Source organism: Podarcis tiliguerta, assembly GCF_965153285.1.
Source record: "Podarcis tiliguerta genome assembly, chromosome: 3".
Taxonomy (NCBI): Eukaryota; Metazoa; Chordata; class Lepidosauria; order Squamata; family Lacertidae; genus Podarcis; species Podarcis tiliguerta.
This window is the reverse complement of record NC_139536.1, coordinates 11,076,977-11,093,389: the sequence shown is the minus strand read 5'-3', so window position 1 is coordinate 11,093,389 and position 16,413 is coordinate 11,076,977. Positions and strand designations below refer to the sequence as shown.

Genomic DNA, 16,413 nt, shown 5'->3' with positions numbered 1-16,413 from the left:
ACTCTCAACCAGTGCTCTTCAAACCTGGGTCTCCACTTATGGTTGGACTACAACTCCCATCATCCCTAGCTAGCAGGACCAGTGGCCAGGAGATGATGGGAGTTGTAGTCCAACAGCAGCCGGGGACCCAAGTTTGAGGAGTGTTCTTCAAACTTGGGTCTCCACTTATGGTTGGACTACAACTCCCATCATCCCTAGCTAGCAGGACCAGTGGCCAGGAGATGATGGGAGTTGTAGTCCAACGGCAGCCGGGGACCCAAGTTTGAGGAGCACTGCTCTGAATATCACACCAGTCTCTGAACTGTGATAGTACCTGTTGCTCGCTTGGCCAAAGGACAGAGAGGGTTCGTGTATGAGTGTAGAAACTCGCCCATTTGTTCAAAGGTAACATGACCTTTCACTGTTTTGCCCCAGACCCCTTCCATTGCTAGCATGAGGCTCCTGGATGTTTTCCCAGGAAGGAATGCAGCCCGGAGAGCTCAGGACTATTGATCTGAAGGCAATCTCAGGCTGAGGACCAGGGATTTTTTTGTCTCCGGCCATATGAGAAGCATTACGCGGTGCAAAGGCCCTTGAGTGACAGCTCCCTCGGAGCGGCCTGTGTGAGTCAGCCCTGAGCTATGCGTTTCTGAGTAGGTCAACTCTGGTTTAGGCAATAAGTTGCAGCTCCCGGAAGGATTGGATTAGAGGGGTTTAAAGACAGGGCTGCGGATCTGCTCAAACCCAAGGCCAAATGGGACAGAGCTTCAAGACAACAGGGGAGGTCTCCGGCCTTAAAAGGCCAGTTACTCATCAGCGAGCATCTCCGATGGGGCGTCCCAAGAGCAAACTTCTTGGGTGTAACTTATTTCATACCCTTACTGGAATATGATGCTAGCATGCAAATAACATCCGATGGGCAGTCAGTGGAGAGAGGCAATGTCTTCTGGCCTCCAGCTCGATCTTCAGTCGGCACCTTATAAAGCTCAGAAAGGCATTTCTGTCCGATGGCCCTTTAAGACGGGAAAACAAAAGTGTTAACAAATGAGCTTTTTGTCATTTATTCAGCCTTCTTTTATTGCACATCTGAAAAAAGACTTCTGGAAGCCCAGAACGTGGAAGGGCTACATCAAGGAGGCCCCAACATGATACCACAAGTGTCATCATCATCATCATCATCATCATCATCATTTTTATTTATACCCCGCCCTCCCCAGCCAAGGCCGGGCTCAGGGCGGCTAACAAGCAATAATAAAAACAAGTTGAATGAATACAACTTAAAAACAAAATTAAAATGCAACATTAAAATATTGAAGCATTAAAATATTAAAATGCAGCCTCATCACAGGAGGAGAAAGGAAAAAGGAAAAAGAAAGAGGGGGAGGGAATCAAATTGGCTCCAAGCCAAAGGCCAGGCGGAACAACTCTGTCTTACAGGCCCTGCAGAAAGAAATCAGATCCTGCAGGGCCCTGGTCTCATGAGGCAGATCGTTCCACCAGGCCGGAGCCAGTGTTGAAAAGGCCCTGGCTCTGGTTGAAGCTAATCTAACTCCCTTAGGGCCCGGGATCTCTAGGGTGTTGCTATTAATGGACTTTGAGGCTGTCCGTGGGGCATACCGGGAGCGGCGGTCCCGTAGGTACGAGGGTCCTAGGCTGTGAAGGGCTTTAAAGGTCAAAACCAGCACCCTAAATCTGACCCTGTACTCCACCGGGAGCCAGTGCAGCTTGAAAAGCACTGGGTGAATATGCTCCCATGGCAGAGATCCCGTGAGGAGCCTCGCTGCAGCATTCTGCACCCGCTGGAGTTTCTGGGACAGCTTCAAGGGCAGCCCCGCGTAGAGCTAATTACAGTAGTCAAGCCTGGAGGTGACCGTCACATGGATCACTGTGGCCAGGTCAGGGCAGGAAAGGTAAGGGACCTTTCATGAGAAGTAAGAGGCCATATAATTAAAGCACCCCTCCAGACTGGTACATTCTGCAGTATTTCTTTGATGCAATAATAGTGTATTCGTGCTGGACTTATACTGGACCATCACCATATCATTCTGCCTTATTAGTCCTTCTGCTATCCTTCCCCAATGTTACCGCATTATTGCTGTCTGGAGAGGCACTCTTGCACTTTAGCACATCAAAAGTGTGACAAAGAAATAAACTGGAGCATTTGTGGCAGGGTTGCCATATGCCCCAAAGTGAAAATCTGGACAAAGTGGTTGAGCCCCACTTGCCATACGTCCAGATGTTCCTGGACATTTTGCGGATTCAGCAAAAATCTGTCCGGATGCCATTTTGCTGAGCAATTCCCTGGGAAAACCCAGATTAAGCAGCCTTAATTTATGGTATAATACAGTGGTGCCCAGCAAGACGAATGCCTCGCAAGACGGAAAACCCGCTAGACGAAAGGGTTTTCCGTTTTGGAGGTGCTTCGCAAAACAAATTTGCTATGGGCTTGCTTCGCAAGACGAAAATGCCTTGCGATTCCTGGGTTTTTCCCCCCTCCCCCCCTTTTTTGTTGTTTTTACGAACAACAACAAAACAATAATTCCCCCTCCCACAACACATATGAAAGGGCATCAGATGTCAATCAACCCAAAGCCTGGTTTTTGCCTGGAACCTAAAGGTGTATAATGAAGAGGCCAGGTTAGCCTCCCTTGGGAGAGCATTCTCAAATGGGGAGCCACTGCAGAGAAGGCCCCGTTTTTGTGTTGCCACCCTCTGGACCTCTCATGGAGGAGGCACACAAAGAAGGGCCTCAGAGGTTGATCTCAGAGTCCAGGGAGGTTCATATGGAGAAAGACGGTCTTATAAAAAGTGACAGGATGTCGGCTGGAAGTGATGGCAGGTGCAGTGGTTGGAAACGAAGCAATATGGCCGCCCTGGAAGATTGGAAAGCACAAACAGTATTAACAATGGGATTGTGTGCTGGGATCCTACCGCCACCACGATCCTGAACAATCATTTCTGAACAGCAGACAATATGTGTCACCAAGGACCCAATGCCCGGGAAAGCAGCAGAAAACGGGTATGTTACTTGCTTGGCATTCTGCATTGAGCAAAATACTGGTGGGGTATCAGACCTTTCTCTGGAACTGGCTTACAAAAAATAAAATAAACCGCCGAGTGGGGGCATCTGTACTATAGCTGGACGGGTTAATTTGAGAATTTTGCTGATGCTCGTTTAGATGCTGAAGGCAATGCATTAGGAACTGATGGTGCCTGATTATTATCCAATCAGTTCCTGATGCAGTATCTGCGACATCAAAAGCTCTGCAGGCTACACCTGTGTGTGTGTGTGTGTGTGTGAGAGAGAGAGAGAGAGAGAGAGAGAGAGAAAGAAAGAAAGAAAGAAAGAAAGAAAGAATCGCTTCTATTTCCAATGTTCAGGCAGTGAGTGCCGTTCCTTACATTGCCATAACAGCAGTGGCGTAGCGTGGGGGGGTGCAGGGGGGGCCGGCCGCACCGGGCGCAACATCTGGGGGGGGTGTGTGCTCGCACTCGCAGCTCTCTGCCCCTACCTGACTCACTCTCTCTCACTGCAGTGCTGGCTGTGCGAATCCGATCCGAGCCGCCGGGTCGCCGCCCACTGTGGAGGGGTGTGTGTGCCAGGCGTGCTAAAATCGAGTGCTAAAATCCACGGGTTAGGGGCGCAAATTACTTGCCTTGCCCCGGGTGCTGACAACCCATGCTACGCCACTGCATAACAGCACCACCACCCACGTACAGACTCAGGGGAACCTCAATGTTTGCGGAAAGGGCAATAAGTTTTTTGGGGCGGGGGGGGAGCACAAAGAGACATGGAGCTCAGGGAGTATGTTCAATAGCCACGGAATGCTAACAAAAAACCAGGAAAAAGGAGGGGGAACGGAATGGAGCGGCTGAAACCCCTGAATTCCACGCAGCAACATTTTGCTGCAGCTCCCACTTGTTTTAAACTGCCGCAGCGCACAATCTACCATTTGGTTGGGTGTGTTGTTCAGGTGCTTGTTCGACCACCAGGCTGGCAGGGCTGCTTTCCTTTTGGAAATACTATCGACTACATTAAAGAGGATGGAGGTGGGCTGTTTTGCACTCACTGTTGTTTCTGGTTGATAAAAATGTATGGAGGCAATAATCCCCTTAAACTCCAGAAAGTAAGAAGGGTCTGCTGGATCAAGCCAATGACCAGTCTAGTCCAGCATCCCGTTCTCACAGGGACCGACCAGATGCCTGTGGGAAACTTTCTGGCAGGATTTGAACACAAGACCGCTCTCGCCTCCTGTGGATTCCAGCAACTGGTATTCAGAAGCATTGTGGCCTCCAACTTCCCCCCGTTCTATCCTGTGCAATGTTCCTTCCACTGGCCATTTTATACCTGACATATACATACCTCCCAAGTGCCCTGGGGGAAAAGGACATCCCATTTTTCTGCATGAGATTGCTGGCCACATGACCCGGAAGCTGTACGCCGGCTCCCTCGGCCAGTAAAGCGAGATGAGCGCCGCAACCCCAGAGTCGGCCACGACTGGACCTAACAGTCAGGGGTCCCTTTTCCTTTATACATATAGGATGCGGATGGTGCTGTGGGTTAGACCACAGAGCCTAGGGTTTGCCGATCAGAAGGTCGGCGGTTCGAATCCCTGCAACGGGGTGAGCTCCCGTTGCTCGGTCCCTGCTCCTGCCAACCTAGCAGTTCGAAAGCACAAAGTGCAAGTAGATAAATAGGTACTGCTCCAGCGGGAAGGTAAACAGCGTTTCCGTGCGCTGCTCTGGTCCGCCAGAAGCGGCTTAGTCATGCTGGCCACATGACCCAGAAAAACTGTCTGCGGACAAACGCCGGCTCCCTCGGCTAGTAAAGCGAGATGAGCGCCACAACCCCAGAGTTGTCCGCGACCGGACCTAATGGTCAGGGGTCCTTTATACATACCTCCCAAGTGCCCTGGGGGAAAAGGACAGCCCATTTTTCTGTGTGAGATTGCGGCAACCATGTTGGGTGCCGAGATCTTGCGTGCTCTCACACCCTGAGAAAAGCATTTTTGGGGTGCCTCACAAGATTTCACCCCCCCAAAATTTCTGAGTTGAGAGTGTGGAGTGGGTCACATGACTCACATGGGAATGCGTCGTCGAAAAGTTGGATGGCATCCTCAACATCATCCTGGTCACCTGTCCCATCACGTCTCACCTTTTCCTTGCAGAGTTGATGAAGGCAACAAAGAGGGTTCCAGTTCATTTGGCAGAGTTGGGGAATGAATGGTGACTACAGGTCCCATCATGCCCTTGGGGAGAATGGGTGGAATTAAGAGTCACGTTCGCACTAAGGCATCCTGGGAGATGCAGTCTTTCCTCCCTTGCTCTCTCTGGCATGGAAGTGATAGACCTCCTACCACTGCATTCACTGCCTCCTCATTCTCATGTCCCACGTAAGGCTTTTTTTTGGGGGGGAGGGGACTTTAATTAATATATTTATTATAATGAGAAAGATATATCTACCTCTCAATCATAACACCCTCCAGGTGGTATACACAGTACAATTACTGACACAGAAGCAGCCCAAATCCACAAAGCCATTAGAAAGCAAGGAATGCACACACACAAGATAACCAAGATTAGAATCTGAGGAAAGAGATTGCTTGTTAAGCATGTTCACTTGCCAATAAAGCTACATGGATTTGCAAACAAATAAATAAACGGTCCAATTTTATGTCTGGATGGGCTTGCATGAAGTAAAAAGGCCTTTGGAAGATGTCGAAAAACAATCTAGCAAGCGCGCCTGCCTAAAGGTGGCAGAGGGAGGTAAAACTGATGAAAGAGGCGGCAGTTTTTTGGTGGGCAGACTTTGGCAAAGCACCCAAACCTCAGGTGTGCACCCTCACAGCCAGTGGAGGGTGGTCCATGAGGACAAACAGGGTGCTACCCCACCAACCCCAGTCAGTCCCGAACCAGTCCAGGGGTTGGTGCTGTCCGTTTTCAATTAGCCATAATTGTGCAGGGGCGGACTTTGGTGCCCTGAACAAGGCCAAAACCTGGCACCCACAAATGGATCTTCTCAATTATGGACCTTCTCAATTGTGTGCACCTTTGGCATGGCACCCTGTGCAGGGGAACCAACTGTGGCACTCTAAACCCAGTGCTGAATGGCACCTCAGATTAACCTTGTTGACTGGGCTGCATCAATAGGAGTATAGCATCTAGATCAAGGGAAGTAATAGTGCCACTGTATTCTGCTCTGGTCAGACCTCACCTGGAGTACTGTGTCCAGTTCTGGGCACCACAGTTCAAGAAGGACACTGACAAAGTGGAACGTGTCCAGAGGAGGGCAACCGAAATGGTCAAAGGCCTGGAAACGATGCCTTATGAGGAACGGCTAAGGGAGCTGGGCATGTTTAGCCTGGAGAAGAGGAGGTTAAGGGGTGATATGATAGCCATGTTCAAATATATAAAAGGATGTCACATAGAGGAGGGAGAAAGGTTGTTTTCTGCTGCTCCAGAGAAGTGGACACGGAGCAATGGATCCAAACCACAAGAAAGAAGATTCCACCTAAACATTAGGAAGAACTTCCTGACAGTAAGAGCTGTTCGACAGTGGAATTTGCTGCCAAGGAGTGTGGTGGAGTCTCCTTCTTTGGAGGTCTTTAAGCAGAGGCTTGACAACCATATGTCAGGAGTGCTCTGATGGTGTTTCCTGCTTGGCAGGGGGTTGGACTCGATGGCCCTTGTTGTCTCTTCCACCTCTATGATTCTATGACTACAATTCTGCCACTGTGCAGAATCTTTAGTTTCATGTGTTGCCATTGTAGAACTCAGAAGAGACGAGGAGGAGGGCGAATTTAGACGGAGCAGGTGTCACCTGTCATTGGCTCTGGCGCCACCTACTGCTGACCTCCTTGCTTTTCACCCCATCAGTTCCAACAGGCAGCAGCCAGCCTGTTCTGCAAGCCCCTGTTTTGGAGGGTAGGGGAACATAAGGATGCATGATTCCTCCTTACTTCCTCAGCCAACTTCACACACTGATTATTATTGCATTAGACCAGAAGGTCCCAAACATTTTTGGGCCATGCCCCCCTTGGTTCCACAAACTCACCCCCAGTGCCTGCTACCCCACCCTATAAAAAAAACATTATTCAGAATAGCGGTTTGCATGACCCAGTAAGGAAGATAACTGCACGATAAAATTTGAAACAGTGGCAATCAATCGCATGTTGACTCAAATTCCAATGGAAAATATTTAGTTTAATTAATTCAAAACTGATGTCCTTGATCTAGTGATATCAGCTTTTCAAAGTCCAGCAGCCCCTTGCCTCTTAGTCCCCCCTAGGTAATCCCACTGCTTTCCAGGGGGTAGTACTGCCTGCTAGCTTAGTCGGTAAAGCATGAGAATCTTAATCTCAGGGCTGCGGGTTTGAACCCCATGTTGGGTGAAAGATTCCTGCTTTGCATGGGGTGGAACTAGAATTCAGCCATGTCCAACTCCAAAGAGACTGTAATCTACCCACATTATAAAAATACTGGCTGTGATTTGCCCATTGTTATTGACAGGTAAGCCAAAGCTTTTGTGATGGCCTGGGATTCGGACTCGGAGGCTGAACCTGAGGAATCCCAGCCTGCACAGGAGTCCAGAACCAGCTGAGCCATGGCTAGAGCTTGAGCCTGAAAGGTCCTCACCTGTGCTGGATCCTCAGGTGCAGGCACCAGCTGAATCCGCTCTGGCTCCGGAGGTGATGGAGGACCCATTGCCTGCAGGTGCTCCTCTCCCAGCTCTGTCAGGGGAAGCTTAGGTTGCTTCTGGGTCCGGTAACCCTCCAGCCTTTCCTGACCTGCAGAGGCTCAGGGCAGAGAGGTGGAGGGAACTAAATTCCCGCAGGAGGTGTGCTCGCCTCCAGGCCAGGAGAGGCGAGACACCTGTGGACTGGGGCCGCCCTATGCCTCGGAGCAGATAAAAGCCAGCCAGCCCCAGTCCCAAGTTGCAGGAGCAACATTGTTGGTAGCCTGTTCCTGCCTGCAACCTGTCCTGCCAGAGCTCCTGACCTCGCCCAACTCCCTGCCTTGGACCCAGCTTCAGCTTTGACGGACGGCTTCAATACTGCACCCTCGACCTCGGACTGGACTCGGGCCTCGCCTCACGGAAACAGCACAGCTTTCTATGGGGGTGAAATCATTAAGCGTCTACCACAGATGTCTGGTGATCTACCAGCAGATCACGATCTACCTGTTGGACATCCCTGGACTAGATGATCCTTGTGGCTGCCTCCAACTCTTCTATGATTCAAAAGACTTCCTTAATTTTTTTCCTTTGGAACAGTATTTCTGCCTCTACAAGCTATGCAGAGGGGTGAATCAGTTCAGTTCAGTGCCTGTGGGTGGAAGACCTAAACTAGGACAAGTTAGTCAGCAAATGTTCAGATTATTTCAAGGGACGCTTCCCGTAAGGCAGGAAATGATATACAGTGTCCATCCCAATTCAAGGCATGTTTGAAATGTGACAGGCCAGAAAGACAGAAAGGTTTTCAGATCTGGGGAGCATTTGTTTCCGCTTAGGATTCAGCGCTGGCTCCTGTGGTATCTTGAGATGCTATCTGCACACAAAACCATAATATCTATGGTTGCACAAAGTTGTTTAGAATGTGGTAGAACTGCTGGTAATATTTTGCTGTTGTGTGGTGTGGTGAGGCAAAGAGATCTCCCTTCACGGAATGGAAGCCAAAGGCTTATCGAAATGTTTGTAGGCTGGACTATCATTCAGAAACATAAAATAAAAATACATTTTGTATCCATTTCCACAAACAGCCAAGCATCAGTCTGAAGCATGCTTTCTGTGGGTTGAGGAAAAATGAATTGCAACTGCATATGCATGAACAGAGCTGACAAATATATTTCCAAGATACTGCTAGAGTGGATTGAGTTATTATCTGCACGAGCCGTCAAATTTAGACAGGGCACTTCATGATGTGCAGCAGTCAATGAAGTCAAATGCCGATCTTGTGCGTTTGAGAGCGGCTGTTTTCCGTGCAAAGGGATCTTCTCCAGCTCTGTGATCTTCCGCGGGCGCATGATCGATCCGCCACAGAGCAACGCAATTGCCGTGTTTAGCATAATCCCAGATACCACTGTGAGAGGGTTCGTTAACTGCTCACAGTTGCCAGCTGAGATTACACCAGCTCACAGCCATCTGTGGAATCTGGCCAGGGAGTGGATTTGCACAACTCGGCTCACAACTTCGACAACGCCTTGTTCCAGGTTCGAAAGCTCTGCCTTGGTGTTTTCTTGATCTCTTATCGGAGTATAGTGGTACCTCTGGTCGTGAACGGGATCCGTTGCGGAGCCCCGTTCAAACCTGAAACGCAACCCGCGTGTGTGCATCTGTGTATGCGCAGGTCACGATTTGCTGCTTCTGCACATGCACGTGACATCATTTTGCGTGTCTGCGCATGCACGAGTGGCGAAACCCGGAAGTAACCCTTTTCCCAGTACTTCCGGGTCGCTGTGGGACGCAACCTGAAAAAACGTACCATGAAGCAAACGTAACAAGAGATATGACTTTACATTTGAAAGTGTTGTTGTCCCCGAGACCGGATCTGTAAGAACAGGCATTTGATCTGACTAAGAGTCGCCTGATGCTGCTGGGAAAACGAACCGCCAAAGCGTTTGGAGGGTGTTGCAAGTGTCAAGCATCTCCCATCGCGGCGCTACATTCTGGTCCAGTGGTATTTGGCACGTGCGAAACAGCAAAACCGCGAAAAGAGGAGCTCGTTCCCTTGAGTGCCTTATTTAGTTCATCTCGGGTAGTAAGGAATGCAGCGAAATGTGAGGGAGATGTTGAGCTGGTGGTCTTGGAAGAGGTTTACACACAAACAGGGAAAGAACAACAGCTGTAGTTGCTGCAATGTTTTATTGCCGCTGACCCCAAATTACTATTACCCTGCGATGCAGCAGAGGGTCGAGAAGCTGGATTTGAGGGCCAGAGAGCAAATGGAGCACGACAGAGGAGGGGAATGACCTAGAGATGAAGCTAATTGAGGCAGAAAACCAAATCCCCTCCCCGTTGCAACATGCTCACAGCAATAAATTAATTCTGCGGCAGTTTTACTGGCACCCAGGGGCGCATCTACGATAAAACTGATGAAGCTTGAGCTTTGGGGCCCCTCACCATTTCAATGCAAAATTTAATTTGCATTAAAATGCAAATATTTGGGGCAATAACCTCATGCATATATTGGGTGCACACGTGTCATACTGGCACATACAGGCCTTCAAAATTGTTCTACGTTAGATCTATAATGTAGTGGGAAAGGGTTTGAGTAAAAACGGTGCGGAGGTGAGGGTGGGAAATCAATCTACGGAACAAGATTGTTCTGTAAATTATTGAATTTGAGAAATTTCGGAAATATAATTTAAAAAACTACATTCGCAAAAATGTTTCATGTTAGAGAAAACTGCATATTAAAATGTTGCTGCACACCACCCCCTCAATTTCGACAGCAATGTGAGATTTCAGGGAGTTCCAGGCATGCTTTACTCTGGGTTTGTGTTTCCGTTTGGACAATGAAGCACAGTGAAGACCGTGATGTCTTTATGATATTGGTTTCTTTACGCATATATACAACCTGAGCCTGCCATGATAATCTGCATCAGCATTTTAAGGGGGTCCTGCTTTTCTACTAGGCTTGCCTTGCCTTCCAAATCACATCCCAGTTTGCTCTCCCCTCGCTAAGCTAAGCGCTGGCCTCTTTTAATACAGGCAAAGGCCCCTCTCCCTTTGATCCTCTTGCTGTGTGGATGACCCATCACCCCAGGCTAACACCTTAAAGGGGAATTAGTTGACTCCATTGCTTTCTAACACACGCTGATTTCAAGAGATTAGCGAGGTGTCTAGTACACAGTGTAGGAAGTTAATAAGTCTTTCACACATGCTAATTAAAGGATGAGAAGCAGCTAGCGCTCAGCTCAAACACACAAGGGACGTGATTTTAAATTCTATGTTGTGAACTGCCCTGAGATCTACAGATGAAGGGTGGCATACAAATTTAATAAATAAATTTAAACCTCAGCACCTACAAACCTATAGCAATGTATTTTAGGAGACATGTTTAAACAACGACTTTTCAAGTTTGCTTCACACACCCACACCCACATGCGCGCACACACCGTTTTGAATGTGTAGCTGAAATTCAGATTAGAAGAATAATAATGATCAGAGCTTTTTTTCTGAGGGTACGCAGGGGTACGCATATCCCCTAAGCATTTTATGAATCTTTGTACTTTTGTCCATTTACAGTGGTACCTCCATATAAGTTTGCCCCGTCCAGCGTCCATTTCAGCGGACGTCTGCGGCAAACCCGGAAGTACCGGAACGGGTTACTTCTGGGTTTCTTGCTCGCGCATGCTGAACAGGAACATTGGTTTGGACTGTAAAGGATTCATCAAAGCTGACTTTTCCCCTTTTCTTTTTGACAAGGACTGCAAAATTTGTCCAGTTCACATTGTCAAATTGGCACTCCCTGCACCGCTATGCAAACCAAAGCCCAGTTAGCCTTCAGAAATCACACTCCTGAATTTTGCGATGAGCCAAAAAATTGCATACACCAAATAAATGTGGTAGGTGTTCAAAGGAAGTGTGCACAGGAACACATATTTTAGTGAAAATAACATACAAGCATGCATTATATCAAGGGGGAAATCCTTGCCGAAATGTGTATAATCAAAAAAGCTGCATAAAAAGTGTGTGGTTTCCATGCAGACTTCTAAAAACCCCCCATTAAAAATAAAGAAAAGGGGGTAAATTGAACTTGAGATAGTAAAAACAAATGAGAAACAGAGAGAAACACAAACTGACAGATTTGTCTGTCCCTTGTTTGGCATCGCAAATCTGACAGAAGAATGCCCTGATTTTGGCTCCGCAAAACAGAAACATCCCATGAGCGATAAACATTCTCCAAGCCAAGTTCTTCCTTATGACATTGAGCTATTCTGTTTCCCTTATATTACTCAAGGTTGCTAAAAAGGCATAAAAAAAATATATCTTTGGCCACAAGCGGCATGTTGATGTAGTAAAACGAAGGACGTGGAAACAAAAAATAATAATCCTATTTTTATGTTCCTTGCCCCCCAGGTTGAAGTTCAGGGTTAACAGCTGGAGAGAGTCTTACGTGCCAACTCGAGAGCGCAGCTGTGTCTTGTACAGCATATAAACTCCTTCTGCTAAACATTTGTAGCCTTCGAGTAGGACGTACTTTGCGGTTGGGGCTTAATAACAGCAGGGTTCAAGGAGGCATTTTGAAAGCCACTGTCAGATCCCAGAACCATGCGAAGAGGCCCTTAGCTTCTTGTCACTTGTCCATCTCTTTGCATTTGAAGAAGCCCTCAGAAAAGCCCCTTCTGGAGGGACCAGGTCTCTGGGCTTACTGAATTCTAATTGACGGCAAGAAGATGTAGCCACTAAAATTTGCCACATTTGGGAAGGCTGCCCAACTCTAGTCAGAGCACTAGAAAAAGGAGGCTAGGTGCCAAAGAGTGAGCCAGCAGAAAGTCATATCTTTCAAAGTTGGAATTAACTCTTTATTTGCAAAAACACAATCTTCACACACTTGGCTGAGTGTCAGCCTAGGTAAAGGACGACTGGACGGTTAAGTCCAGTCAAAGGCAACTATGGGCTTGTGGCACTCATCTCGCTTTCAGGCCAAGGGAGCCGGCGTTTGTCCGCAGACAGCCTTCCGGGTCATGTGGCCAGCATGACTAAACCGCTTCTGGCGCAACGGGACATCGTGACAGAAACCAGAGCGCATGGAAATGCTGTTTACCTTCCCGCCGGAGCGGTACCTATTTATCTACTTGCTCTGGCATGCTTTTGAACTGCTAGGTTGGCAGGAGCTGGGTCAGAGCAACGGGAGCTCACCCCATCGTGGGGATTCGAACTGCTGACCTTCTGATCAACAAGCCCAAGGGGCTCTTTATTTGCAAAAACACAGTCTTCACGGACTTGGCTGAGTAGGTCTGGCCCCATGAATCAGTTGCCAAGACTGAAAGTCCTTACCTCCCCGCAGCCATCAAAGTCCCTTCCTCTTCAGGGCTTTCTCCCTAGTGATCAGAGACTGCGCCTGCATGCAGTCTGCCGCGGTTCTGCCCGTTTCGGCCCTTTTCTGGTTCTGGGAGACCAGGGAGGAGGAGAGCTTGTTACATCAGGAGGGGGAGATATCCTGGCTTCATCACCAGCCAGACTCATCTCTGCCTCTCTGCTTCCATCCTCCCCATCACCTGCTTCAGATTCTCAACTTCCCTCTGCCACCGACTCTCCCAGCTCACTAAGCCCTGTTACCTCTTCAAGTTCCAACACCTTCTTCCTCTGACCACTCATTGTCATCCCACCACCACTCTCCAGGCTCTGAGCTTTCTTCTTTTCTTGGTGGTCCCCCAGCTGGTTCCTTCCACCATTCCTCTGCGCCCAACCTGCCCATGACACCAGGACAGGCATATGAGGTGAGCCCACCAGGGAACTGGGTCCTGACAACTGCCCAAGGGTACCAGCATCTGCTGATACTAGCATTGCTGTTCCCTGGCAGTGGCTGGCTGGGCTCTCAGGCTCTCAGTCTTTTCCACTATGCTACCTGTAATCCTCTTAGCCAGGAGATTTAGGGATGGCTGAATCTGTTAGCTTTGGTTTCTCTGTTTTTCTCAATCATATGTGGGGTGCAAATATTATTATTATTATTATATTATTATAATTATTATTCGGTGTTTTTCCCCTAAAAAAATGCTTAGGGGTATTCTCATTTTGACTTAAGAAAATCACCATTTTATAGTTCAAATCGAGAAAAATAAATACAGTACAGTGGTACCTTGTTTTGAGTCTGGGATCCGTTCTGGAGCCCCGGACGCTCGATGAAAAGGACGCTCGACAAAGCACCACTCTGCGCATGCGCATGGAGCGGTTTGCGCTTCTGCGCATGTGCGAGCAGCAAACCCAGAAGTTATTTGTTCTCTTGCTGTGATGGTTAAAGTTTCCAACTGCTAAGAAGCCTCCTTTTTCTTTGTTCTGCTTATCTACTGCCCCGGGGGGAGGAAGCCAATGCCCTGAAGCCTGAATACTCTGATCCTAAACCTCTGCTGCCTTGTGGGATGTCTTCAGAAGAAAAAAATGCTAAGGAGGAAACTCTACACAAATTTAGAAAGACCTTCCTAAGATGGTTGGATGGTGCCTTGTATACCTCCTTCCAGCAACTCTTGCAGCCAAGCTGGTGCCAAACATATTGCACTGTTTTCCTTTGGACCACACCAGTGAAGCCGAGAGCTTCTCGCCTGGACAGCCCAGGACCTCCAGACACACTGCCCAGGCCTGTGCCATGGGAAGGTCACTTTGTTGCTGCTAGCACGGCAAGAACAACACAGGAGTCAGCAGTTAAAACATGTCTCTCCCATATAGGTCTCTAAAGCCACAACAGGTACTGTAAAGCCACTTCCACCTTAAGGAGGAGGTGGGGTTGTGGGCTTCACGGCCCCTCCATGCGCGATTGGGGGATGCCTGGCTGCATCACCCCCTAGCTGGCCAATCGGGTTGGTCCCGGGGTGTGGCCTGCCCTATAAAGGCAGGACGCAGCCGGAGATCTCCCTCTTTGTCCGCCCGCCAGCTGTTTTCCTGCCCTATAAGGTTTTCTTTCTTTGACCTATGGACCTCAGTTGGTCGCTGTTGAGGGGCCCAGTAGGAATTTTTCCACTCGGCAAATTGGCCACTTGGTTTTTCACCTACCTCATAGCAAATCGTCACAACTTTCTGGGTATTGGCGGTTAGGCATTGGTATAGTTCTGTAGATGGAAGAGGGGAGGTAGCGCCATCACCTGCCCCACATATTGAAGGGTAGTCCGTTAATGGATTCCAGGGGGCAAGGCCCTGTCCGAAGCCTAGGGAAGTTAGGGCCTAAGGCACCCCCCCACCGGTGACCCTGGGGGAGCTCCTAATTGATATGCATCAGCAGGACTCCCCCTGCTGGTGGTTAACCCTTCCCAGACTTTAAGCAGACGGGCTGGAGTCAGATATAGTCGGTTAGGACCAATGCCTAAGCCAATAGCGCTCATCACCTGTAACTAATAAAGTTGTGGCCCTTTTTAGCCCATTAATGTGTCATTAATTCCACCGGGGCGGGGGGTCGGGAACTCGCCATGCAACTCTCCAACAGTTTGACTTCACTCTCGAGGGCACACTCTGCCATTGTCTCCCGAGACAGATGGATGCCAACAACCGGGACAGATCACTGATCCATGTAGCTCAGTATTGTCTACATTGACTTGCAGTGATCCTCCAGGACTTCAGATAGGGTTCTCTCCCTGACCTTACCTGAAGATTGGAACTTAGGACCTTTTGCATGCAAAGCAGATGTTCTACCACCAAAATGACGGAAGAGGCATCTCTCAAGAGTTGGTGTGTCCTGCTAAGATCACACAGTTTCAGCCCATATCAAAAGGTGGAAATCCTACCTGCAAACACCCCAGAAGTCAGGTTCTTGCTCCTGCATGATAAATCTTGCCAAAATTACTTAATACCGGCTGCCTTTTGTGGTTGTGGATGCTATCATAGTGGGGGCCTCTTCCAGAGTAACCCAGTTTAACAGAGCAAAAATAGAGCAACGTAAGTGAATTGTTTGCTGCGCAACTGTGAATTTATCAGCCCTTTTGCCCATACATGCTCGAGATGCACCCTGGGATTGTAAGGCCTCCAGATTGCGGAACCTCTACAGGTAGCTGTGAGATCGCGGTCATGCCATCACATTTGCCTGCAGAGATTTCTCAGTCTGTGACTTGGATCCAAGATTGCAAGGTCACGAGGCCAGTCCTTCTGTTCATATATCATCATCATCACCACCACCATTTATTTATTTATAGCCCAGCCCTCTGGCTGGGTTTCCCCAGCCACTCTGGGTGGCTCCCAACAGAATATTAAAAACACAATAAAACATCAAACATTAAAAACGTCCCTCAACAGGACTGCCTTCAGATGTCTTCTAAAAGTCAGAGCGTTGTTTATTTCCTTGACATCTGATGGGAGGGTGTTCCACAGGGAGGGCAGCACAACCAAGAAGGCCCTCTTCCTGGTTCCTTGCAACCTCATTTTTCGCAGGGAGGGAACCGCCAGAAGGCCCTCAGAGCTGTCCGGCCGCGATGACAATGATGGAGATGCTCCTTCAGGTATACCGGGCCGAGGCTGTTTAGGGCTTTAAAGGTCAGCACCAACACTTTGAATTGTGCTCAGAAACGGACTGGGAACCAATGTAGGTCTTTCAGGACCGGTGTGATATGGTCTCAGCGGCCACTCCCAGTCACCAGTCTAGCTGCCACATTCTGGATTAGTTGTAGTTTCCGGATCACCTTCAAAGGTAGCCCCACGTAGAGCGTGTTGCAGTAGTCCAAGCAGGAGATAACCAGAGCATGCACCACTCTGGCGAGACAGTCCGCGGGCAGGTAGGGTCTCAGCCTGCG

General features: G+C 48.8%; 1 long non-coding RNA gene across 2 annotated transcripts in view; it reads right to left on the bottom strand.

Moving 5' to 3' along the window:
* Positions 1 to 2,501: 2,501 nt before the first annotated feature.
* Positions 2,502 to 16,413, bottom strand: part of LOC310674049 — a 75,339-nt gene continuing 61,427 nt past the window's right edge. For both annotated transcript variants that reach the window (XR_014509357.1, XR_014509358.1), the window contains exon 3: positions 2,502 to 2,852. This is a non-coding gene — a long non-coding RNA (uncharacterized lncRNA). The remainder of the gene's footprint in view (positions 2,853 to 16,413) is intronic.